The sequence below is a fragment of the Medicago sativa genome, chromosome 8, assembly GCF_051527215.1.
Source record: "Medicago sativa cultivar Bolivia chromosome 8, Bolivia_mono, whole genome shotgun sequence".
In the NCBI taxonomy this organism is placed as follows: Eukaryota; Viridiplantae; Streptophyta; class Magnoliopsida; order Fabales; family Fabaceae; genus Medicago; species Medicago sativa.
This window is the reverse complement of record NC_140756.1, coordinates 11,998,034-12,002,856: the sequence shown is the minus strand read 5'-3', so window position 1 is coordinate 12,002,856 and position 4,823 is coordinate 11,998,034. Positions and strand designations below refer to the sequence as shown.

General features: G+C 32.7%; 1 pseudogene; it reads right to left on the bottom strand.

The window, feature by feature from the left end:
- Positions 1 to 290: 290 nt before the first annotated feature.
- Positions 291 to 4,823, bottom strand: LOC146896993 (uncharacterized; annotated as a pseudogene).

Here is a 4,823-nt window from a genome sequence, read left to right as displayed (position 1 = left end):
AATGTTTTGCGACCCAAGTTTTTCTAAACAAATCGAACCATGCTGTGATTGCCATTGTTGGAATTAGGACAAAATGAGAATACTAACCCTCTATGCTTCTGTTCAACATTTATCAAAGTATATATCAAAACAAAGTGGTGTGTCATTGTGCAACAGAGGAAGAGTTGGTTGTGATTTAGGATGCAATATTAAAAGGCAACATCAACATCAAACTTCTAAGTAAATGTGTCTATCATGACAACAACATTAAAATTCTAACATAAGGCTAATATTCCCCCCACCCGAAAAAGTCACAATGATTCCGTCATCGTCTTCAAATCAACATTCTCATCAATCTTCATAGAGCATGTGACTTTCACATCCTTCAATCCATGCCACCAACACTTGGTATCGCTAGAACGGCAAAAGCAGTCGTTGTCTTTTCTTCTCATTAGAGTCTCATAAAAAAACTGTAGTTTTAGACCAATAAAAAATTGAGTTAGAAGTGAGAAACTCCACATAACTTTTATATGGATAAAAAAGAACAGACATTTTAATCATAAATGCAATGTGTTTGACATAAAAGGAAAACATGGCAAGACAACCTTTTTATTCTCCTTGTGTCATATAGGAAAATCACAATAGCTTATGTAAGAATTTCACTTATGGAAACACAACATGAAATTAAAGAGACATGGGAGACGGCGTACCTCAATGAACGCTCTACAGTAAAAGTTAGGATGCAAATCCAAAGATATAGTTGTAGGGCAGCAACATGAAAGTATGTAATTTAAAACGGGCGTAAACAAAATTTCATTTTTAGGAACAAAGCGAATGTGCAAGTGTTTGATGCTTGGTGGAGGGGATGAAACTTGAAAGATCACTGGGTCTTGTGCACCCTACATAATCCATAGTAAGTACACAGAATTGCTATATGTAAATATGCAGATTGAGTGAATAAATTAAGTAGTTAACTCATACTTACCACAAATGTCTGATAAATGAATAGAGATAGTGATGTCAAAACATTTTTAGGTTTGATGTTTTGTGTAACGCCCCATTTTTATTCTAATATTTTAGTAGATGTGTGAGTATTTTTATATGATTTTATTTGTTATATATATGTGGTTTTATGTGAAATATATGATTTATGTAGTTGTATATTATTTAAATGAATATGGCTTTATTATTTGTGGAAATATTAGGAGAAATAAAAATAGGAGTAAAATATTAATATTTTGGTTAATGGGAGTTAATTAGTAATTATATGAGTTTAAGGGAGTTAAGAAAAATAAAGGAGAGGTTATGTTTATTGGGAAATAGAATAGAGAGAAGTCAGAAACATTTTTCACGTACAAAAGAAAACATAAGTTTTTGGGAGAAGAGAGAAAACCTAGAAGAGGCAAAGAAAAGAGGAGGAACAATTCTGTAAGCTTTTGATTCATCTAAACTAAGGTAAGGGTGGGATTCCTTTCACTAATAATATGTATAATTCTGAAATTTGATGAATTGTTGTGTTCTTGATTTTAGGGTTAGAAGTTTTATGTTAATTGAGGAAAATATGATGAATTGTTTTGTTTGATGCATGTTTCTATGTTGTTTTGGTGGCTATGTTGTATATAGGATCTATAAACATTGTTCTAATTCGTTTAGGGTTGATTATGGACCTCAGAAGGGCTTAGGATGGTAAAAATCGCACTTTTGAAAAGTTGTTTTTTTTTTTGACCTGGTACTGTCAAAAACGTGGCATGTTTTGGGAATCGTGGCATGATTTTAAAATGTCGAAAGTTGGGTTTTTCTGGTCGTAAAAACGTGGCACGTTTTCCAAAATCGTGACACGTTTTCTGCAAACTTTTCCTCGATTGATCACTGTTTTTCACCCGTTTCTGTTTTGAATTAGCTTTTAGCATAAACATAGAAGTTGTAGATAATTGAGTTAGATTTCTAATGGCTTTGGAGTGACTAGAAAAAGATTTGTAGATTTTGAGTTATGATAAAAATAGTCCAAGTGGGTCTTCAGAAAACTTTAAGAAAACTTAGCATAACTAATCTCAAGTTAGTCTAAAAACTTATGGTTGGTTTCCCAAATTCAAACTTAAGTGTTAGGGATTTAGTTGAGGTGTTTTATGGGTATTTGGCTTATGTCATATTGATCAAATAATTGCTTTTGGAGGATGTTTTGGACTTTGAGATGAATGTAATTGATTTATATATATATATGATGTGTTGTTGATTTCCGTTGTTGAAGTTGTTGTATCATCGGATGTCGAAGTTGGGGAGTGTGTCATAATAGTTTAGGCACATATGTTGTTGTTGTAGTCGTTGTTGAAGTTGTATGTTGATATACACAAGTTGAGTCCATTGCATACTCACATCTGTTGGGGGCTTATGCCCTGGAATGTTTATCATTCACCCGTTGGGGGCTCATGCCCTGGAATGTTTATCATTCACCTGTTGGGGGCTTATGCCCTGGGATGCTTTAACCATCCAATTTGTTGGGGGCTTATGCCCTGGAATGCTTAGCATTCAATGCGCGTAGATTGATACCACCTGCATGATGCATTAGTTGTTGTTGTCATTGTCGCATTGTCGAGTTGTTGTCGTTGTCGCATTGTCGAGTTGTCGGTGTCGTTGTGGATAACGTTGTTGTTGTTGTTGTTGTTGTTGTACCTTTGTTGTTGAAAATAATTATGCTGTTGCTTATGTATTTATTTATATACATTATTAATGAATGTCGGTTGTGATATGCTTTGTTGTTTACATTAATTTTGAAGAATTATATATTATTATTATTGGATAAGTTTCTCACCCCTTCTGCTGGAAATGTTGCCCTTCGTATGGGTAACTGCAGGTACTGATAATTTATAGGTTTGGTCGGCTCAAGTGTCTAGGGCTCTGATACATACTAGGATGGGGAATCGTCGCGAATGTCTTCTCATTTCTTTTATGTATCATATTTTGAAAGACTTAATAATGGAGTTTATCGTTGTTGAAAATAATGTTGATTACGTTGAGGCCTTTGTGCCAAGATTTTCCTTTATGTTGGATTTGGTTGAAATGGTATTTCCTAAGAATTATTCCGCTGCAGTTTTGGAGATATTTCAATGTTGATTTAAATAAATAGCTATTTTCTATTTATGAAATTTTGATTAGCAGTGTGACACTCCGTTGTGTGATTACTCTGATTTTAATTATTAATATTACGTTGTTGGGAGAACGGGGTGTTACATTTTGGATAAACTCGTTTAGTTTACAAAGATCCAGATAATGAATGTACATCACAATATCGACTTTCAGTTGGCTAGAACTTTTTAAAAAATATATAACGGGTTTTGAACCACCACCGCTACCATAATATTCAAATGACGAGCATCAATGTTGACCTCCTTGAAGTTAGAGCAGAGTGATAACTCCAACAACTTAAGTTTTACACTTGAAATATTAATGTTAATCCTCTCTGACATTGTGCACTGCCATAATCTTAACCTCTCGAGCAGCGGCGAAACTCGCAAAAAATTTATGCAGGGGTCAACTATAAAGAAGATTTTTTTTTTGAAAACAGACGTATTAAATTTAAGGATAAAATATATTTTTAGTCCCATAAATTATAGTTTTTTAGGTTTAGTCCTTAAAAAAATTATTCAATTTTTTCTCAGTTTTTTAAAATTTTACAAAAAAAGTGTTTTTAGTCTTGAATTTAATCTCTAACAAAAAAATTAAGGACTAAAATTAACAAATCTTAGAAACTTAACATAAAAATCGCTATTTTAAAACGTTGGGCAAAATGCATTTGAAAAACCCAATTTCATCAACTGCCTGTTTAATAATAGATTAATAATGTCTTTTCAAATATAAATAAATAAGTTATTTGCAAGAAACTCATTGTCCATTTAATTTGTCTATGACTATTGTCTTGATAATTTTTATTGTTGAAAAAGGTTTTTCTATTGTTGTTATTGAGACTAAAAGTATCAAACCAATACAAATAAATCTATCAATTTTGTAGTAGTTTTTTTACTTTATTATTTATGCTAACTTTTGCAACTAAACTTGTTTGGGGTAGCTCAATATTTATTATTTGGGGTAGCCGGATATAAATACATACCGACTAATTTAAGAATAATATTTTTTTTGGGTAGCCAAGGCTACCCCTCCATATGAAGGGCTACGCCCCTGCTCTCGAGAAAAGGGAATTTCGAAATGAGTTCAAGAAACCATTTGTCTGTGATAATAGTAATCTTCAAAGTATATAAAGTTAACCCTTTCAAATTTCTGCACTGAATAAAATCAGTCTTCAATGGTGCGTCTGAATAACGATGAAAATAATATAAGTTCTCAAGATTTGAAGCTTCATCAATATAAATCTCTTTTATTCCTTCAACATTAACTGTCATGAGCTTTTGTAAACCATGCATGTTTAAAGACTTCATGCCACCACCAGAGCTCGGCGGCACTAGAAAAAAATGCAAAGTTATAAATTCAATCAAAGGGCAACAAGAAATGAGATGTTCAATTGCTTGTTCATCTCCCAAAGGGACAAGATACAAATATAATTCTCTTAACAAGAAAAACCTAGTTGAAAGATTCATGATTGTTTGATCAATTCTAATTCTTCCAATCAACAACAACTTAGTCAGTGATTTGACTTCAATTACACCCTTTGGTAAAACATAGCATTCACCCTGAATAGGCATAATAAGTTCTATAGTACTTCAACACAACTTTCACTTGCCATCCTTTGACATGTAACGAAGCTCAAAACACTTCACACTAAGCTTAAATTCTTTGATAACCAATCTACGGACATAGAATAAAATACTTTCTCATCCTCGTGAAATTTTCCT